Source organism: Phyllobates terribilis, unplaced genomic scaffold, assembly GCF_046119375.1.
Source record: "Phyllobates terribilis strain yellow unplaced genomic scaffold, ASM4611937v1 Scaffold_8__6_contigs__length_399053987, whole genome shotgun sequence".
In the NCBI taxonomy this organism is placed as follows: domain Eukaryota; kingdom Metazoa; phylum Chordata; class Amphibia; order Anura; family Dendrobatidae; genus Phyllobates; species Phyllobates terribilis.
Window position 1 is genome coordinate 377,292,113 of NW_027362768.1, and position 24,202 is coordinate 377,316,314.

Sequence of the window (24,202 nt, forward strand, 5' to 3'; positions counted from 1 at the left end):
GCCACTGAATGTAAACAAAAATGTTTCTATTCCCTGATGGCGAGCAGAGATCTGGACAGCGGTGAATAGTTGAAATACAAAGTATGTAACAAAGTTGCGACTTTGTGTTCTACCAACAGATACAGACAATCCAGTGATGTTTGTATCTAGTTTTTCTGCATAGAAAAGGTTTTTTGTGAGCTCTGTACCCCTGCTGGGGGGCAGCAGATGGCTTCACTTTCCGGCCCCTCCGCTGCCTGATGATGACGACGACCCTCCTCTAATTACCTCCTCTATGTCACAATGTAATGAGACGGCTGCTGTCAGCACAGGCCGAGCCCAGGTGTTCTCCAAGCCCCCCGGAGACACGCTTAGGTAACGAATGTGCACATACCGCGGGCTGTCAGTCGTGACTGCTTGATTTATATTTATTTCAGGAGGGTTACCCAGATGTGAACATGTCACTGCCATTCATCTAATGCTGTCACTGAAAAGACAACACTGCTGCCAGCAATCAATAATATCAAAGGACAAATCCAGCCATAGAAAAAATATAAAAAAAAAATAAATCTTTTTTATATTGCACAAATAAATACATTAATAATACTGCCAACTATGAAAATACTGCCCCCTGTGTACAGGAATATAACTGCTATAATACTGCCCCTATGTACAAGAATATAACTACTATAATACTGCTCCTATGTACAAGAATATAACTACTATTATACTGATCCTATGTACAAGAATATAACTACTATCATACTGCTCCTATGTAAAAGAATATAACTACTATAATACTGCTCCTATATACAAGAATATAACTACTATAATACTGCTCCTATGTACAAGAATATAACTACTATAGTACTGCCCCTTATGTACATGAATGTAACTACTATAATACTGCTCCTATGTACAAGAATATAACTACTATAATACTGCTCCCTATGTACAGGACTATAACTACTATAATACTGCTCCTATGTACAAGAATATAACTACTATAATACTGCCCCTATGTACAAGAATATAACTTCTATTATACTGATCCTATGTACAAGAATATAACTACTATAATACTGACCCCTTTGTACAAGAATATAACTACTATAATACTGCTCCTATGTACAAGAATATAACTACTATAATACTGCCCCTTATGTACATGAATGTAACTACTATAATACTGCTCCTATGTACAAGAATATAACTACTATAATACTGCCCCCTATGTACAAGAATATAACTACTATAATACTGCTCCCTATGTACAGGACTATAACTACTATAATAGTGCTCCTATGTACAAGAATATAACTACTATAATACTGCCCCCTATGTACAAGAATATAACTACTATAATACTGCTCCTATGTACAAGACTATAAGTACTATACTGCGCCTATGTACAAGAATATAACTATTATAATACTGCTCCCTATGTACAAGAATATAACTACTATAATACTGCCCCATATGTACAAGAATATAACTATTATAATACTGCTCCTATGTACAAGAATATAACTACTATAATACTGCCCCCTATATACAAGAATATAACTACTATAATACTGCCCCCTATGTACAAGAATATAACTACTATACTGCTCCTATGTACAAGAATATAACTATTATAATACTGCTCCCTATGTACAAGAATATAACTACTATAATACTGCCCCATATGTACAAGAATATAACTACTATAATACTGCTCCTATGTACAAGAATATAACTACTATAATACTGCTCCCTAGGTACAAGAATATAGCTACTATAATACTGCTCCCTATGTACAAGAATATAACTACTATAATACTGCCCCCTATGTACAAGAATATAACTACTATAATACTGCTCCTATGTACAAGAATATAACTACTATAATACTGCCCCTATGTACAAGAATATAACTACTATAATACTGCCCCCTATGTACAAGAATATAGCTACTATAATACTGCTCCTATGTACAAGAATATAACTACTATAATACTGCTCCCTATGTACAAGAATATAACCACTATAATACTGCTCCTATGTACAAGAATATAACTACTATAATACTGCCCCCTATGTACAAGAATATAACTACTTTAATACTGCTCCTATGTACAAGAATATGACTACTATAATACTGCCCCCTATATACAAGAATCTAACTACTATAATACTGCCCCCTATGTACAAGAATATAACTACTATAATACTGCCCCCTATGTACAAGAATATAACTACTATAATACTGCTCCTATGTACAAGAATATAACTACTATAATACTGCCCCTATGTACAAGAATATAACTACTATAATACTGCCCCTATGTATAAGAATATACCTACTATAATACTGCTCCTATATACAAGAATATAACTACTATAATACTGCTCCTATATACAAGAATATAACTACTATAGTACTGCTCCAATATACAAGAATATAACTACTATAATACTGCCCCCTATGTACAAGAATATAACTACTATAACACTGCTCCTATGTACAAGAATATAACTACTATAATACTGCTCCTATGTACAAGAATATAACTACTATAATACTGCCCCTATGTACAAGAATATAACTGCTATAATGCTGCCCCTATGTACAAGAATATAACTGCTATAATGCTGCCCCTATGTACAAGAATATAACTGCCATAATACTGCCCCCTATGTACAAGAATATAACTACTATAATACTACTCCTATGTACAAGAATATAACTACTATAATACTGGCCCCTATGTACAAGAATATAACTACTATAATACTGCTCCTATGTACAAGAATATAACTACTATAATACTGCCCCTATGTACAAGAATATAACTACTATAATACTGCCCCTATGTACAAGAATATAACTACTATAATACTGCCCCTATGTACAAGAATATAGCTACTATAATACTGCCCCTATGTACAAGAATATAACTACTATAATACTGCCCCCTATGTACAAGAATATAACTACTATAATACTACTCCTATGTACAAGAATATAACTACTATAATACTGGCCCCTATGTACAAGAATATAACTACTATAATACTGCTCCTATTTACAAGAATATAACTACTATAATACTGCCCCTATGTACAAGAATATAACTACTATAATACTGCCCCTATGTACAAGAATATAACTAGTATAATACTGCTCCCTATGTTCAAGAATATAACTACTATAATACTGCTCCTATGTACAAGAATATAACTACTATAATACTGCTCCTATGTACAAGAATATCGCTACTGTAATAGTGCCCCCTATGTACAAGAATATAACTACTATAATACTGCTCCTATGTACAAGAATATAACTACTATAATACTGCCCCCTATGTACAAGAATATAACTACTATAATACTGCCCCTATGTACAAGAACATAACTACTATAATACTGCTCCTATATACAAGAATATAACTACTATAATACTGCCCCCTATATACAAGAATATAACTACTATAATACGGCCCCCTATGTACAAGAATATAACTACTATACTGCTCCTATGTACAAGAATATAACTATTATAATACTGCCCCCTATGTACAAGAATATAACTACTATAATACTGCTCCTATGTACAAGAATATAACTACTATAATACTGCCCCCTATGAACAAGAATCTAACTACTATAATACTGCCCCCTATGTACAAGAATAGAACTACTATAATACTGCCCCCTATGTACAAGAATATAACTACTATAATACTGCCCCCTATGTACAAGAATATAACTACTATAATACTGCTCCTATGTACAAGAATATAACTACTATAATACTGCCCCTATGTACAAGAATATAACTACTATAATACTGCCCCTATGTATAAGAATATACCTACTATAATACTGCTCCTATATACAAGAATATAACTACTATAATACTGCTCCTATATACAAGAATATAACTACTATAATACTGCTCCTATGTACAAGAATATAACTACTATAATACTGCCCCTATGTACAGGAATATAACTACTATAATACTGCCCCTATGTACATGAATATAACTAGTATAATACTGCTCCCTATGTACAAGAATATAACTACTATAATACTGCTCCTATGTACAAGAATCTAACTACTATAATACTGCCCCCTATGTACAAGAATATAACTACTATAATACTGCCCCCTATGTACAAGAATATAACTACTATAATACTGCCCCCTACGTACAAGAATATAACTACTATAATACTGCCCTCTATGTACAAGAATATGACTACTATAATACTGCTCCCTATGTACAAGAATATAACTACTATAATACTGCCCTCTATGTACAAGAATATAACTGCTATAATACTGCTCCTATGTACAAGAATATAACTACTATAATACTGCTCCTATGTACAAGAATATAACTACTATAATACTGCCCCTATGTACAAGAATATAACTACTATAATACTGCCCCTATGTACATGAATATAACTAGTATAATACTGCTCCCTATGTACAAGAATATAACTACTATAATACTGCTCCTATGTACAAGAATATAACTACTATAATACTGCCCCTATGTACAAGAATATAACTACTATAATACTGCCCCTATGTATAAGAATATACCTACTATAATACTGCTCCTATATACAAGAATATAACTACTATAATACTGCTCCTATATACAAGAATATAACTACTATAATACTGCTCCTATGTACAAGAATATAACTACTATAATACTGCCCCTATGTACAAGAATATAACTACTATAATACTGCCCCTATGTACAAGAATATAACTACTATAATACTGCCCCTATGTACATGAATATAACTAGTATAATACTGCTCCTTATATACAAGAATATAACTACTATAATACTGCTCCTATGTACAAGAATATAACTACTATAATACTGCTCCTATGTACAAGAATATAACTACTATAATACTGCCCCTATGTACAAGAATATAACTACTATAATACTGCCCCTATGTACATGAATATAACTAGTATAATACTGCTCCCTATGTACAAGAATATAACTACTATAATACTGCTCCTATGTACAAGAATATAACTACTATAATACTGCTCCTATGTACAAGAATATCGCTACTGTAATACTGCCCCCTATGTACAAGAATATAACTACTATAATACTGCTCCTATGTACAAGAATATAACTACTATAATACTGCCCCCTATGTACAAGAATATAACTACTATAATACTGCCCCCTATGTACAAGAATATAACTACTAATATTCTTGTACATAGGAGCAGTATTATAGTAGTTATATTCTTGTACATAGGGAGCAGTATTATAGTAGCTATATTCTTGTACCTAGGGAGCAGTATTATAGTAATTATATTCTTGTACATAGGGGGCAGTATTATAGTAGTTATATTCTTGTGCATAGGAGCAGTATAGTAGTTATATTCTTGTACATAGGGGGCAGTATTATAGTAGTTATATTCTTGTATATAGGGGGCAGTATTATGGTAGTTATATTCTTGTACATAGGAGGCAGTATTATAGTAATTATATTCTTGTACATAGGAGCAGTATTATAGTAGTTATGTTCTTGTACATAGGGGGCAGTATTATAGCAGTTATATTCTTGTACATAGGGGCAGCATTATAGCAGTTATAATCTTGTACATAGGGGCAGCATTATAGCAGTTATATTCTTGTACATAGGGGCAGTATTATAGTAGTTATATTCTTGTACATAGGAGCAGTATTAAACTACTATAATACTGCCCCTATGTATAAGAATATAACTGCTATAATGCTGCCCCTATGTACAAGAATATAACTGCTATACTGCTGCCCCTATGTACAAGAATATAACTGCTATAATACTGCCCCCTATGTACAAGAACATAACTACTATAATACTGCTCCTATGCACAAGAATATAACTACTATAATACTGCCTTCTATGTACAAGAATATATCTACTATAATACTGCCCCCTATATACAAGAATATAACTACTATAATACTGCCTCCTATGTACAAGAATATAACTACTATACTGCGCCTATGTACAAGAATATAACTATTATAATACTGCTCCCTATGTACAAGAATATAACTACTATAATACTGCCCCATATGTACAAGAATATAACTATTATAATACTGCTCCTATGTACAAGAATATAACTACTATACTGCTCCTATGTACAAGAATATAACTATTATAATACTGCTTCCTATGTACAAGAATATAACTACTATAATACTGCCCCATATGTACAAGAATATAACTAATATAATACTGCTCCTATGTACAAGAATATAACTACTATAATACTGCTCCCTAGGTACAAGAATATAGCTACTATAATACTGCTCCCTATGTACAAGAATATAACTACTATAATACTGCCCCCTATGTACAATAATATAACTACTATAATACTGCTCCTATGTACAAGAATATAACTACTATAATACTGCCCCTATGTACAAGAATATAACTACTATAATACTGCCCCCTATGTACAAGAATATAGCTACTATAATACTGCTCCTATGTACAAGAATATAACTACTATAATACTGCTCCCTATGTACAAGAATATAACCACTATAATACTGCTCCTATGTACAAGAATATAACTACTATAATACTGCCCCCTATGTACAAGAATATAACTACTTTAATACTGCTCCTATGTACAAGAATATGACTACTATAATACTGCCCCCTATATACAAGAATCTAACTACTATAATACTGCCCCCTATGTACAAGAATATAACTACTATAATACTGCCCCCTATGTACAAGAATATAACTACTATAATACTGCTCCTATGTACAAGAATATAACTATAATACTGCCCCTATGTACAAGAATATAACTACTATAATACTGCCCCTATGTATAAGAATATACCTACTATAATACTGCTCCTATATACAAGAATATAACTACTATAATACTGCTCCTATATACAAGAATATAACTACTATAGTACTGCTCCAATATACAAGAATATAACTACTATAATACTGCCCCCTATGTACAAGAATATAACTACTATAACACTGCTCCTACGTACAAGAATATAACTACTATAATACTGCTCCTATGTACAAGAATATAACTACTATAATACTGCCCCTATGTACAAGAATATAACTGCTATAATGCTGCCCCTATGTACAAGAATATAACTGCTATAATGCTGCCCCTATGTACAAGAATATAACTGCTATAATACTGCCCCCTATGTACAAGAATATAACTACTATAATACTACTCCTATGTACAAGAATATAACTACTATAATACTGGCCCCTATGTACAAGAATATAACTACTATAATACTGCTCCTATGTACAAGAATATAACTACTATAATACTGCCCCTATGTACAAGAATATAACTACTATAATACTGCCCCTATGTACAAGAATATAACTACTATAATACTGCCCCTATGTACAAGAATATAGCTACTATAATACTGCCCCTATGTACAAGAATATAACTACTATAATACTGCCCCCTATGTACAAGAATATAACTACTATAATACTACTCCTATGTACAAGAATATAACTACTATAATACTGGCCCCTATGTACAAGAATATAACTACTATAATACTGCTCCTATTTACAAGAATATAACTACTATAATACTGCCCCTATGTACAAGAATATAACTACTATAATACTGCCCCTATGTACAAGAATATAACTAGTATAATACTGCTCCCTATGTTCAAGAATATAACTACTATAATACTGCTCCTATGTACAAGAATATCGCTACTGTAATAGTGCCCCCTATGTACAAGAATATAACTACTATAATACTGCTCCTATGTACAAGAATATAACTACTACAATACTGCCCCCTATGTACAAGAATATAACTACTATAATACTGCCCCTATGTACAAGAACATAACTACTATAATACTGCTCCTATATACAAGAATATAACTACTATAATACTGCCCCCTATATACAAGAATATAACTACTATAATACGGCCCCCTATGTACAAGAATATAACTACTATACTGCTCCTATGTACAAGAATATAACTATTATAATACTGCTCCCTATGTACAAGAATATAACTACTATAATACTGCCCCATATGTACAAGAATATAACTACTATAATACTGCTCCTATGTACAAGAATATAACTACGATAATACTGCCCCCTATGTACAAGAATCTAACTACTATAATACTGCCCCCTATGTACAAGAATATAACTACTATAATACTCCCCCCTATGTACAAGAATATAACTACTATACTGCTCCTATGTACAAGAATATAACTATTATAATACTGCCCCCTATGTACAAGAATATAACTACTATAATACTGCTCCTATGTACAAGAATATAACTACTATAATACTGCCCCCTATGAACAAGAATCTAACTACTATAATACTGCCCCCTATGTACAAGAATAGAACTACTATAATACTGCCCCCTATGTACAAGAATATAACTACTATAATACTGCCCCCTATGTACAAGAATATAACTACTATAATACTGCTCCTATGTACAAGAATATAACTACTATAATACTGCCCCTATGTACAAGAATATAAATACTATAATACTGCCCCTATGTATAAGAATATACCTACTATAATACTGCTCCTATATACAAGAATATAACTACTATAATACTGCTCCTATATACAAGAATATAACTACTATAATACTGCTCCTATGTACAAGAATATAACTACTATAATACTGCCCCTATGTACAGGAATATAACTACTATAATACTGCCCCTATGTATATGAATATAACTAGTATAATACTGCTCCCTATGTACAAGAATATAACTACTATAATACTGCTCCTATGTACAAGAATCTAACTACTATAATACTGCCCCCTATGTACAAGAATATAACTACTATAATACTGCCCCCTATGTACAAGAATATAACTACTATAATACTGCCCCCTACGTACAAGAATATAACTACTATAATACTGCCCTCTATGTACAAGAATATGACTACTATAATACTGCTCCCTATGTACAAGAATATAACTACTATAATACTGCCCTCTATGTACAAGAATATAACTGCTATAATACTGCTCCTATGTACAAGAATATAACTACTATAATACTGCTCCTATGTACAAGAATATAACTACTATAATACTGCCCCTATGTACAAGAATATAACTACTATAATACTGCCCCTATGTACATGAATATAACTAGTATAATACTGCTCCCTATGTACAAGAATATAACTACTATAATACTGCTCCTATGTACAAGAATATAACTACTATAATACTGCTCCTATGTACAAGAATATCGCTACTGTAATACTGCCCCCTATGTACAAGAATATAACTACTATAATACTGCTCCTATGTACAAGAATATAACTACTATAATACTGCCCCCTATGTACAAGAATATAACTACTATAATACTGCCCCCTATGTACAAGAATATAACTACTAATATTCTTGTACATAGGAGCAGTATTATAGTAGTTATATTCTTGTAGATAGGGAGCAGTATTATAGTAGCTATATTCTTGTACCTAGGGAGCAGTATTATAGTAATTATATTCTTGTATATAGGGGGCAGTATTATAGTAGTTATATTCTTGTGCATAGGAGCAGTATAGTAGTTATATTCTTGTACATAGGGGGCAGTATTATAGTAGTTATATTCTTGTATATAGGGGGCAGTATTATAGTAGTTATATTCTTGTACATAGGAGGCAGTATTATAGTAATTATATTCTTGTACATAGGAGCAGTATTATAGTAGTTATGTTCTTGTACATAGGGGGCAGTATTATAGCAGTTATATTCTTGTACATAGGGGCAGCATTATAGCAGTTATATTCTTGTACATAGGGGCAGCATTATAGCAGTTATATTCTTGTACATAGGGGCAGTATTATAGTAGTTATATTCTTGTACATAGGAGCAGTATTAAACTACTATAATACTGCCCCTATGTATAAGAATATAACTGCTATAATGCTGCCCCTATGTACAAGAATATAACTGCTATACTGCTGCCCCTATGTACAAGAATATAACTGCTATAATACTGCCCCCTATGTACAAGAACATAACTACTATAATACTGCTCCTATGCACAAGAATATAACTACTATAATACTGCCTCCTATGTACAAGAATATATCTACTATAATACTGCCCCCTATATACAAGAATATAACTACTATAATACTGCCCCCTATGTACAAGAATATAACTACTATACTGCGCCTATGTACAAGAATATAACTATTATAATACTGCTCCCTATGTACAAGAATATAACTACTATAATACTGCTCCCTATGTACAAGAATATAACTACTATAATACTGCCCCATATGTACAAGAATATAACTATTATAATACTGCTCCTATGTACAAGAATATAACTACTATAATACTGCCCCCTATATACAAGAATATAACTACTATAATACTGCCCCCTATGTACAAGAATATAACTACTATACTGCTCCTATGTACAAGAATATAACTATTATAATACTGCTCCCTATGTACAAGAATATAACTACTATAATACTGCCCCATATGTACAAGAATATAACTACTATAATACTGCTCCTATGTACAAGAATATAACTACTATAATACTTCTCCCTAGGTACAAGAATATAGCTACTATAATACTGCTCCCTATGTACAAGAATATAACTACTATAATACTGCTCCTATGTACAAGAATATAACTACTATAATACTGCCCCTATGTACAAGAATATAACTACTATAATACTGCCCCCTATGTACAAGAATATAGCTACTATAATACTGCTCCTATGTACAAGAATATAACTACTATAATACTGCTCCCTATGTACAAGAATATAACCACTATAATACTGCTCCTATGTACAAGAATATAACTACTATAATACTGCCCCCTATGTACAAGAATATAACTACTTTAATACTGCTCCTATGTACAAGAATATGACTACTATAATACTGCCCCCTATATACAAGAATCTAACTACTATAATACTGCCCCCTATGTACAAGAATATAACTACTATAATACTGCCCCCTATGTACAAGAATATAACTACTATAATACTGCTCCTATGTACAAGAATATAACTACTATAATACTGCCCCTATGTACAAGAATATAACTACTATAATACTGCCCCTATGTATAAGAATATACCTACTATAATACTGCTCCTATATACAAGAATATAACTACTATAATACTGCTCCTATATACAAGAATATAACTACTATAGTACTGCTCCAATATACAAGAATATAACTACTATAATACTGCCCCCTATGTACAAGAATATAACTACTATAACACTGCTCCTATGTACAAGAATATAACTACTATAATACTGCTCCTATGTACAAGAATATAACTACTATAATACTGCCCCTATGTACAAGAATATAACTGCTATAATGCTGCCCCTATGTACAAGAATATAACTGCTATAATGCTGCCCCTATGTACAAGAATATAACTGCTATAATACTGCCCCCTATGTACAAGAATATAACTACTATAATACTACTCCTATGTACAAGAATATAACTACTATAATACTGGCCCCTATGTACAAGAATATAACTACTATAATACTGCTCCTATGTACAAGAATATAACTACTATAATACTGCCCCTATGTACAAGAATATAACTACTATAATACTGCCCCTATGTACAAGAATATAACTACTATAATACTGCCCCTATGTACAAGAATATAGCTACTATAATACTGCCCCTATGTACACGAATATAACTACTATAATACTGCCCCCTATGTACAAGAATATAACTACTATAATACTACTCCTATGTACAAGAATATAACTACTATAATACTGGCCCCTATGTACAAGAATATAACTACTATAATACTGCTCCTATTTACAAGAATATAACTACTATAATACTGCCCCTATGTACAAGAATATAACTACTATAATACTGCCCCTATGTACAAGATTATAACTAGTATAATACTGCTCCCTATGTTCAAGAATATAACTACTATAATACTGCTCCTATGTACAAGAATATAACTACTATATTACTGCTCCTATGTACAAGAATATCGCTACTGTAATAGTGCCCCCTATGTACAAGAATATAACTACTATAATACTGCTCCTATGTACAAGAATATAACTACTATAATACTGCCCCCTATGTACAAGAATATAACTACTATAATACTGCCCCTATGTACAAGAACATAACTACTATAATACTGCTCCTATATACAAGAATATAACTACTATAATACTGCCCCCTATATACAAGAATATAACTACTATAATACGGCCCCCTATGTACAAGAATATAACTACTATACTGCTCCTATGTACAAGAATATAACTATTATAATACTGCTCCCTATGTACAAGAATATAACTACTATAATACTGCCCCATATGTACAAGAATATAACTACTATAATACTGCTCCTATGTACAAGAATATAACTACTATAATACTGCCCCCTATGTACAAGAATCTAACTACTATAATACTGCCCCCTATGTACAAGAATATAACTACTATAATACTGCCCCCTATGTACAAGAATATAACTACTATACTGCTCCTATGTACAAGAATATAACTATTATAATACTGCCCCCTATGTACAAGAATATAACTACTATAATACTGCTCCTATGTACAAGAATATAACTACTATAATACTGCCCCCTATGAACAAGAATCTAACTACTATAATACTGCCCCCTATGTACAAGAATAGAACTACTATAATACTGCCCCCTATGTACAAGAATATAACTACTATAATACTGCCCCCTATGTACAAGAATATAACTACTATAATACTGCTCCTATGTACAAGAATATAACTACTATAATACTGCCCCTATGTATAAGAATATACCTACTATAATACTGCTCCTATATACAAGAATATAACTACTATAATACTGCTCCTATATACAAGAATATAACTACTATAATACTGCTCCAATATACAAGAATATAACTACTATAATACTGCCCCCTATGTACAAGAATATAACTACTATAATACTGCTTCTATGTACAAGAATATAACTACTATAATACTGCCCCTATGTACAAGAATATAACTGCTATAATGCTGCCCCTATGTACAAGAATATAACTGCTATAATGCTGCCCCTATGTACAAGAATATAACTGCTATAATACTGCCCCCTATGTACAAGAACATAACTACTATAATACTGCTCCTATGTACAAGAATATAACTACTATAATACTGCCTCCTATGTACAAGAATATAACTACTATAATACTGCCCCTATGTACAAGAATATAACTACTATAATACTGCCCCTATGTACAAGAATATAACTACTATAATACTGACCCTATGTACAAGAATATAACTACTATAATACTGCTCCTATGTACAAGAATATAACTACTATAATACTGCTCCTATATACAAGAATATTGTTAGAACCTTGCTGTTAGGTTTTTTTTCCTTTGCTGGTCACATGACCTTGTTGGCCTATTTAATCCTGCTCCGCCCTTCTGGCTTTGCTGGACTTCATTGTATATTTACTTTCTAGCTAGCCTGTGCTCTGTATCTAACTCTGTTAGTTTGCTTGGTCTACGGACCTCTATGTTCTATCTATTTTGTTTGTTCGTCTGTCTGCTACTATTTCTGTTAGGAGGTGTCCCATATTCCTCCCAGTCCTTAGTACTTGTAGGGATTCCCTCCCCACATCTATAGGTGTTCGTACAGACTAGATTAGGACTTTAGCAGGTCTGATCGCAGGATCAGGTTCCCTGTTACATCGTAGGGATTCAGCTGAGTCCTATAGTAGGGACAGATCTCCTCTCTTTCCTTAGCTTTGGTAGCAGAACATAACAAATATAACTACTGTAATACTGCCCCTATGTACAAGAATATAACTAGTATAATACTGCCCCTATGTACAAGAATATAACTAGTATAATACTGCCCCTATGTACAAGAATATAACTAGTATAATACTGCTCCCTATGTACAAGAATATAACTACTATAATACTGCTCCTATGTACAAGAATATAACTACTATAATACTGCCCCCTATGTACAAGAATATAACTACTATAATACTGCTCCTATGTACAAGAATATAACTACTATAATACTGCCCCCTATGTACAATAATATAACTACTATAATACTGCCTCCCATCTGTGAGGACGTGTCTGAGTAGCTCTCCTGATGTCTGGAGCAAGCCCGGGGAGGGGCCACCCTGGGCGGGGAAGCTCCCCAAGCAAGGCCCAGGCTTCCCGGCCTACACTGGGAGACAACTCCCAGGCTTCTTCTAATGGGAATACAAATCCCAGAGTCATCGTTAAGCAATGCAAAGCAACAAGCCAAAGCTCCAGTGTTTCCAAGAAGGAAGAAAGCAGAGTGAATGTGAGTAAAGTTATGGAAGGAACAGCAGCTGCAGTTACAGCAAAGAAACCTGAAGTGAAACTGTCAGTAAGTAAAGAAATGCAGCAAAGTCCAAAAACAAGTAATTCCCCAAAGGAATCTTCTGTCAGCAAACAGAGGCAGCCGGGTGCAGAGAAGGTGAGGCAGCTCCCATCACCGGCCTCAGGTGTGCAGCTCACTCCTCCACACAGGCAGAGACGGACATCTCTGGAGAGGCAGACATTGCAAGAAAACCTGCAGCAGCAAGACACGGTGACCGGCATGGCGCGCTCAGGACGCACAAGGGCACAGGCAAGTGGCAGCAGTAAGAGTGCTGTGGAGCCCGGAGCCAGCAGTGGTACCATAAAGTCATCTGTGGTAAAACCAAAGGAGACCTCTGTGTTGAAAAACCCAGAGCCATTGTCCAAGCCTCAGAAGGAGACGGCGCGTGTACCCGAGCTGCAGCTGGCAGAGGAGATACCTGGCCTGGTAAAGAAGATGGGTGAGTTACAGCAGCAAAGACAAATGCTGCAAATGGAGATTGATGTTATCTATAAACTGAAGGCTGCTAATCCTGACAGTAATGCTATGTGTGACCAGAGACTTTACTCACTGGGTGTGGAGCTGGCGAATGTGGTCAGGGACATAGACTGTATCCTGGAGAGGATGGGGCCCCTGGCAGAGACCTACAGAAACCGGGAGCGGTTCACCTCTCACAAGCAGGACTTTGTTGTGGAGTCCAGGACCTCTGATGCTGGATTAGGGTCAGAGACTGTACAGGATGAACCCCTGAAGCAGCAGACACGACCTGTGTTACAAGCTGCACGTTTCTGTTTCCAGGAGGGACAAATACTGCAGCAGCAGCAGACTGTAGCTGAGCCTGAGCAGCAACATGTACCTCAGAATCCAGCAGAGGCACCACAAGTCCCAGAATGCTCAACACAAGAGCAGGACATTGCATGTATGACTGTGTGTATTGATGGTGCACAGCACAGCCCTAATGCTGATGCACAGGCTGGGGATGACCCCACTGTACCCAGGGGCTCTGAGGCTGGAGGGGGCTCGCAGTCTGTGGTGGATGTCACATTGCCTCATAAAGATATTGTGGTTGATAATAATGTGTGTGATTTTCCCCCTTTGATACCTAATGCACAAGAGGTGACAGGTCCCCCTGCAGCGGACCCTCCCCCTGTTAGTCAGCCCAGTGTGACCCCACAGGTTCCCCACAGTAATGCCTGGAGCCGTGGTGCTCCGTCCTTCACCTCTGGCACCAACTATACCGGCCAGGCCTTCTAAAGAAGGAACGTGGTGCGATTTAAGCCTAGAGGTCTCAAGGAGGATCTGCCGGACAGGAGGTTTGTGGTCAGGGAGCTACTGTGTCATCAGATGGGGTTTGCGCCATTAAATATCTTGGCAGTGATTAATCTTCCAGACAGATAGGGATATGATGTCAGTTTTAAAATCATGCCTGATCTGGACAGATTCTGGGCTAATTTCCCTAAGTTCAGGGACACGGATGGATGGAACAAATTTATCTTTGTTCCCATTTCCAGGCCAGATACAGTCACTGTAAATATCATCTTCTGGAATGAGGCTGTTCCCCCGCAGGACATTGTGGTGTGGCTCCGGAGGTATTGTGACCTCGTCTCTGACCTCACCAAGAATCGTGACGTTGATGGTATCTGGACGGGAGGGTGGAAGGTCCTGGTGAAGCTGCGCCAGTGTAACAATGTCACTGCCCACTTACCCAACTCCTTCTTCATTGGGCGGGAGAAAGGTGTTTGCTTCTATCCTGGGCAGCCTCGTAAGTGTTTTAAATGTGGCAAAGCGGGTCACCTGGCAAATTCCTGTACTGTGGTCAAGTGCAGTCTGTGCGGGGAAGTCGGCCATGTAGCTGCAGGCTGCCAGAATATAAGGTGTAACCTGTGTGGGAAGATCGGCCACCCTCACAAGGACTGTCCCGATGCTTGGCATAACATCTGCAGGGACTTTCCTGATGAGGATTTGGTGGTAGGAGCAGAGGCTCAGGAGGAGGAGGCCTTAATGTCAGGGGAGACACTCACTAGATCAGACGTCCATCAAGGGTCAGACCATGTAACACCAGAGCAGCAGTGTGAAGAGGGTGCACAGGGAAGCATGGAGGTTGTCCTTCAAGGCCAGCCGCCCCAAGAGGCCTGCACATCTGTATCACCATCTCTACCTGATAATAGTAACAGCAAGCAGACCAAAAGGAGGAAAAAAAGACACGTCCTCCCGTAAACCCGAGGAACAATATGATGCTGACCATAAAGCCAAGAAAAAAGTCAGCAGTGGTGTTGGTGTGATGGTCGTATCTAACAGATATGAAGTTGTATCTGAGTCAGATGGAGATTTTGATTAGGAATTGAAAAGAATAGAGGCCGAGTGTGAGAGGGAAACAGAGGACCCTCCGCCTACAAAGCGGAAACCCTTACCTATAGACTCTAATGTAGCGTCAGACATGGAGACCAGTAGTGGAAAGAACACCTCTGAGTTATGATGACGGGTTCTACTTCTCTGCTCCTCTTATACTGTGTTCTTATGGCCGGATTTTCCCTAAAATTTACATCAAGTAATGTGAACAGCATTAAGGTGAGGAGGACGAGACATGCGGTGTATGACCATCTGAGATACCTTGATGCAGATGTCTTTTTCCTACAGGAAACAAGATTGACATCTCTGGTGCTTATGAGAGAGGCTGAGAGGGAATGGAGATCTGGTCCGTCATTCTGGTCACTGGCTGTGGAGCCTTATGCCGGGGTCGCTATCCTGTTTAACACCAATAATGTGACTTTACATAGAATGACGGAGGTGGTTATGGGAAGGTGTCCGGTCCTGGAAGCCACTGTTCAGGGTAGACGGCTCCGGCTTATTAACATCTATGGGCCTCAGACAGTGACTGACAGGATCCAGCTGTTCAATAATGTGAAGCCATATCTCTTCACTAGTGTTGAGCCACCCCCGTAGTGTTCGAGTTCGGTTCGGTTCGTCGAACACCCGTGTGTTCGCCGAACTGTTCGTCGAACTGTTCGTCGAACACCTTCGAACACCGTTAAAACCAATGGCAGGCAAACAAAAACACATAGAAACACATAGAAAACACCTTCAAAGGTGTCCAAAAGCTGACAAACTGCTCAGAAGACACAACTAACACATGGAAAAGTGACAAGTACATATAGTCATGCGAAAAGAAAAGAGGTGGAGGAGTAAAAGGAGGGGGAGACACAGATATAGGCATGTCATGCCCTTCTAAAATCCAAAAAGTGAGAAGCCGAGACGGCCAGTCCGCTCCTGCCCGTGCCACCTCCGTGTCGCCGGGTTTGTGCCAGAGCCGCGGTGAACCCTGACGGCCAGCCCCCCTCTCCCAATACTGGTGCCTGTCCGCTGGTGGGTCGAGAGAGCCCCCCTGTGGTGGAGGCAGCTCTAAGCTTTTTAATTTAAATTGTCCCTCTAATTTGAATGAATACACTTTAAATCCATTTACAAGGATCTATTGGAGGGCAAGTCTCATGCCAGCAGCCGCGTAATTCCAGCTCCAGTAGCGTCCACTAAAGCTGCTGCAGTTAAAAAGCTTTTATAAGGATCGAGCTCGGCTGTCCACCGCAAGGCATCCTAGTGCCAGTCCCAGCCCCTATGCCTTGGGGTGCCTCCTGATGCTCTTCACTAAGTATCCCGTGGTCCCGAAGCATTTCCTTTGAAAAAATTAAGTGTCCAAACTACAGGTGGTGTAGCTTGCTTAACAGCCGGGATAATCCGCTGACTAGCAGACACTGCTACTAGTCACAAAGTATTTCCTGGGCTAGATGCAGTTAAAAATTTGTAAGTAGATACTCTCGTTGGATGCTGAGAAAGCATTCCATAGAGTCTCCTGGCACGCCATATATGATTCTCTTAAAAAGCTTGGGGTAGGGGTCTAGGGGACCCTTTTATAGCCAAAATCACGGCCCTGTATCACAATACGTCACCTAGGCTGAAGATAAATGGAACTGTAGCACCGAGGGCTCGGTTGCTACAGACATATTGCACCTCACCCAGAGGTGTGATATCTCACTCTCAGATAAGGATGGAGTGTGGATCAGGACCCGACACCTGCATGCATTACACCACATTGCCGTGGGGCAGGGCGACCAATATGCCCCTGAGATGGGCACGACAGTCCCTGTCCCTGGCTGGAGTGGGGGGAGGGAACACTGAGGAAGGGGAACCCTGCAGTGCAGGAGCAGGGAGGAAGCAGTTCCTGGGTGCATTGAGAAGGGAGTATAAAAGGTGGGCACCATCTTAGTTCAGTGCAGAGAAGTCTGAGCAGAAGTGGCAGGGAGCAGGGGCTCTGCATGAGCTCTGCTCCGGAGGCGGGCCTAGTAACAGAGGCCCAGGCCTGCAAGAGGGAGAAGGAAGGAAGAGGAGCGGAGAAGGCTCCAGGAACGAGGAATGAAGGGATCCCAGGGGTGCGGACGGGCGAGTCGCCACCGCACGCCAGAATCCACCTGCGTGGAGGGGTCAGGCCAAAGGGGGAGACCGGTCCCCGAACTAGTGGAGGCAGGAAACGACCCTCAGCTAGAAACCGGAGGCTCTGACATTTTATGTGGCGCAGCCCCTTGCTCCACCCGCTAGGAAGGCACCACATAGGGTCAGGGAAACTGGCGCCAAGTTTACCAAGAGGAGGCCCGAGGCAGCCGGACAGAAGTGTTGGTAAGAAAGGCCAGACAAAGGACACACAAAGGGGGTCCTGTGAAGCGCTCCAAAGTTATCTGGGAGTTGTCTGAGCCCCTCACCTGGTGAGCACAGTACGACGTGGGCAGCCGTTACCTGCAGACGTGGTCTGGATAATAAGAACTGTGAGTAAAGGCCCTGAACTGCATCACTGACTCCGTGTCGTTACTGCTGCTGCCCTGCACCATCACCCCCATCCTCCGCATACACTGCCCTGAGGCTATACTCCTCCCGTGGGGAGTTATGCTACGCTCTGCTGCACCCACAACACCAGCCTTAGCGGTCTGCCCTGTAGCGGCGGTTCACTCTGACCGCAATCCACGGGTGGCGTAGTCGGACATTTAAACATCAAAACCACATAAATAGTTCCGCCACTGGTTTGACCGCCCTGAGCCACGGAACCGGATCGCCGCCACGAAGACTACAACCACCAGCATCCACCAAAAAGGGTCCGGCTCCGGGTGTCCCAAGGCCCAGGGGGTGCGTCAGAACATTTTCATCACCTTTCACAATCACCAATGGGACAAGGCAGGGATGTCCTCTGTCCCCTCTCTTATACATCCTAGTGACGGAGCACCTGCTCTCATCAATTCGCCATAACCCCAATATTAGGTGGATTGAGGTGGGAGGCACCGAGTACAAGTGCTCTCTATTTGCTGATGATGTCCTAGTATATATCACTCAATCACATATATCCATCCATGCTGTTATGGCTGAAATAGATCACTTTGTTACATGGTAAAATTTTAAAATCAATGCAGCGAAGTCTGAGGCCCTCGATGTCTCCCTCCCTAAATCTATATAGGATTCCATCCAGTCCAACTTTCCCTTTGCCTGGCCCTCACAGGGTATCAAATACTTAGGAATTCCTATTCATAGAGACCTCTCCCATCTATGTTATCTTAATTTTGGGCCCTTTATTGAACAATTCCATACAGACCACGGTTGGCAAGTTAGAACTGTAAGATTCACTACGTGAACCACTGGTGTTTTGTGGAAAAGCACATGTACACCGCGTTCCAAATTATTATGCAAAAAGTGTTTAGGAGTGATAAGGGAAGAATTTGTTTGTTTGTCAGTTAAACTCATTGATGGTGATGTGTGTCAGGGCTCTTTATATCACTGTAAGCAATTGCAGACACCTGTGCTAATTAGTTTGGCAGGTGTGTCCAATGAAAGGCAAGACTACTTAAGAAGGCTCTCTCACATTATTAAGCAGCCTACATTTTCTGCCAAAATGGGAAAGAAAAAGGATGTGTCGGCTGCTGAGAAGCAACAAATTGTGGAGTGTTTAGGTCAAGGCATGACTACAATCAACATTGTGCGATGATCAGGATGAAGTGTCTTGGCAATCAAGAAGTATGTAGCTGATTCACAGTACACACGTGTGCGTGCTGATAAGGGCAAATTGAGGACTCTTTCCTACAGGCAATTACGTCAGGTTGAAAGAGCAGCGGCAAAAAAGCCTTGTCATAGCAGCAGACAAGTTTTTGAAGCTGCTTGTGCCTCCAACGTCCCCCGAACAACAAGATGCAGGGTCCTTCAGAGGTTTGCAGCTGTGCATACGCCATCCTGTCGACCTCCTCTATCCACTTCACACAAGCAGAAACTGCTCCAGTGGGCCAAACATTACATGAAGACTGATTTCAAAACTGTTTTGTTCACGGATGAGTGCCGTGCAGCGCTCGATGGTCCAGATGAATGGAGTGGAGGATGGCTGGTTGATGGACACCCCACGCAAAAACGGCTACAGCGCCAACAAGGAGGAGGTGGAGTAATGTTTTGGGCTGGAATCATGGGGAGAGAGATTGTCGGCCCCTTTAGGATCCCTGAAGGCGCTAAAGATGAACTCCATAATGTATGTGGATTTTCTCAAACAGCACTTCCTGCCATGGTTCAAGAAGAAGAACCGTGTATTTCACAGCAAGATCATTTTTCTGCATGATAATGCACCATCTCATGCTGCACATAAAACATCTGCATCTCTGGCTGATATGGGCATAAAAGGGGACAAACTTATGGTGTGACCCCCATGCTCCCCTGACCTCTACCCCATTCAGAACCTTTGGAGCATCATTAAAAGGAGTGTCTATGATGGCGGGAGGCAGTTCACATCTAAGCAACAGCTCTGGGAGGGTATTCTGTCCTCATGCAAAACAATTGAAGCAGAAACCATCCAAAACCTGACAAATTCAATGGACGAGAGAGTTCAGAAGCTCCTTTCGAACAAGGGGTCCTATGTGAAAATGTAACATCACCTAGAATAAAGTTTTGAGTTGAAAACTGTTTGATTTCAGTTTCTAACAACCTGCTAATGCTTATAATTTCAAAAATGACCATTTTTTTGGTCTTTATTAAAATGAAAAGGTTGATCGAAAAGTTTGGGGGATCTAAGAGTGTGGCAACCCAGTAGTCATGATTACTTCGAATTCTGACAATATGAGGGTCATGCTGCAGGTAGTGCAGCAAGAAGGCACTTATGTGTCTTGCGCATCTCGGAGCCCCAAAATTATTTTCCGGGCTAGATGCAGCTAAAAATTATTTTTAATTTTAAATCTGGTGAAGCTTATTATAGATGGCCTAATAGGATCAGTGCTGCACACTGCTACAAAGCCCAAATTATTTTCCAGTCAAGATACAGATAAACATGATTAGTAATTTGAAAGCTTAAAACGTTTGGTAGGGTGATTTTAACCAATCATCAAGCTTTTACTCTCCCCAGGATGACACAGGGGTAGAAAAGTCGTTTCGGATCCATGATTTGTTCATCTTTATGAACGTGAGTGTGTCTACATTATCAGTGGAGAGCCGCGTGCGCTTATCTGTCAGCACACCACCAGCAGCGCTGAACACACGTTCAGACAGAACGCTGGCTGCGGGGCATGACAAGATCTCCAAGGCGTAAGTGGCTAGCTCCGGCCATTTATCCAGATTGGAAGCCCAAAAAGAGCAAGGGTCCAGTGACACAGTCGTGGCTTCAATGTTTACTTGGAGATACTCCTGTACCATCGTCTCTAGGCGTTGACTATGTGTCAGACTTCTTGTCTCCTGTGGCCTTGCAAAGGATGGGCTAAAAAAGTGGTGAAATGATTCCGCAAAATTGATGTTACCAGCAGATACTGTGGTTCTGTTACGGTTTGAGTGCTGAACACTTGACGGTCCCACGGTTGGCAAGTTGGAACTGTGAGATTCACTACGTGCACCACTGGTATTTTGTGGAAAAGCACATGTAAGATTCTGCAACAGTCTCTGCTGATACTCCTGCATGCGTGCATCCCTTTCTATGGCAGGAATAATTTCTGCAAATTTACTTTTGTACCGGGGATCTAACAGTGTGGCAACCCAGTAGTCAGGATTATTTCTAATTCTCACAATTCGAGGGTCATGTTGCAGGTAGTGCAGCAAGAAGGCACTCATGTGTGTTGCGCATCCAGGAGCACCAAGTCCCTGTTGTGTTGGTGGCGAGGTAACAATCATGCTTCCTTCCTCTGTCCTCTCCCCCCAACCTCGCACAACAGAAATGTGATCAAGGTCTCCCTCATCTGATGAGTCTTCCATCAGTTCGTCCTCCACTTCTTCCTGGGCTCCTGCACCTTCCTCACTAGTTTGGCTGCTACCATGCGCCCTGGTAAAATCATCTCCCCCACCCTCACATACCTGCCGCCCTGGTGCTGCCGACCGTCTGGACCTTGCAGATGTTAGCCCTTCCGCATACAACTCCTCCTCCTCTACTTCCTCCACCTCCTCTTGTGCCACCACCTGACTCCGAATTCTGTTTAACATGTGCTCCAGCATGTAAATCACCGGAATAGTCATGCTGATAATGGCATCGTCAGCACTAAACATCTTCGTCGCCATTTCAAAACTGTGCAGAAGGGTGCATAGGTCCCTGATCTGAGACCACTCCTCCAGCGTGATTTGCCCCACCTCTGAATCTCGTTGGCCCAGGCTATACGTCAGAACGTATTGCACCAGGGCTTGTCGGTGCTGCCACAGTCGCTGCAACATGTGCAGAGTTAAATTCCACCGGGTAGGCACATCGCATTTTAGCCGGTGAAGTGGCAGGCCCAATGACTTCTGTAGAGATGTAAGTCGCTGAGCTGCGGGATGCGAACGGCGGAAGTGAGCACACAGCGACCGTGCCCTCTGCAGAAGGCCATCTAGTCTGGGATAGTGGGCTAAAAATTGCTGGACAACCAGGTTCAACACGTGAGCCATACAAGGCACGTGTGTGACATTGCCCCGGCGAAGGGCCGCACCCAGGTTTGCAGCATTGTCGCACACGGCCTTCCCTGGTTTCAGGTCCAGTGGAGACAACCATTCATGAAATTGGTTCTCCAGAGCTGACCACAACTCCTCAGCTGTGTGACTCACATTTCCCAGACATTTCAATGTAAAAACCGCCTGATGACGTTGAGCCCTACTGCCAGCATAGTAAGGAGGTGTGCAGGATCCCTTCTGCGCAGTTAGAAAGCTTGTGGCATGACCAGACTGGCTTTGGGTGCAGGTGGAAGACCGAGAGGAGGTTGAGGAGGCAGAAGCAGTGGAGGAACTTTGACATAAAGAGGATTGACGCACAACTCGTGGGGACGGCAAGACTTGGACAGCAGCCCCTTGTCCTGCTGTCACCATAGTTACCCAGTGCCCAGTCAGCGACATGTAACGCCCCTGTCCATGCCTACTCGTCCAAGTGTCTGTGGTGAAATGCACCCTGTCACACACAGAGTTTCTCAAAGAAGCGGTGATGTTGTGTGCGACATGCTGGTGGAGCGCAGGCACACCTTTCTTTGAGAAGTAGTGCCGACTGGGCATCTGGTACTGGGGCACTGCGACGGACATAAGGTCTCGAAAATCCTCTGTGTCCACCAGGCGGAAAGGCAGCATTTCTGTAGCCAAGAGCTTGCAGATGGTGAAATTCAACCTCTTAGCTTTCTCATGGCTAGGAGGAAATGGTCTTTTACTTGTCCACATCTGAGGAACCGAGGGCTGGCTATTGTGCTTAGACGGGGTTGATAAGGGTGTCCCCGGCAAACTGCC

General features: G+C 39.6%; 1 protein-coding gene across 3 annotated transcripts in view; it reads left to right on the top strand.

The window, feature by feature from the left end:
- The window catches only part of SRGAP3 (SLIT-ROBO Rho GTPase activating protein 3), a 217,862-nt gene that overhangs the window by 111,838 nt on the left and 81,822 nt on the right, over positions 1-24,202 (top strand). The gene's annotated exons all lie outside the window — the stretch shown is intronic.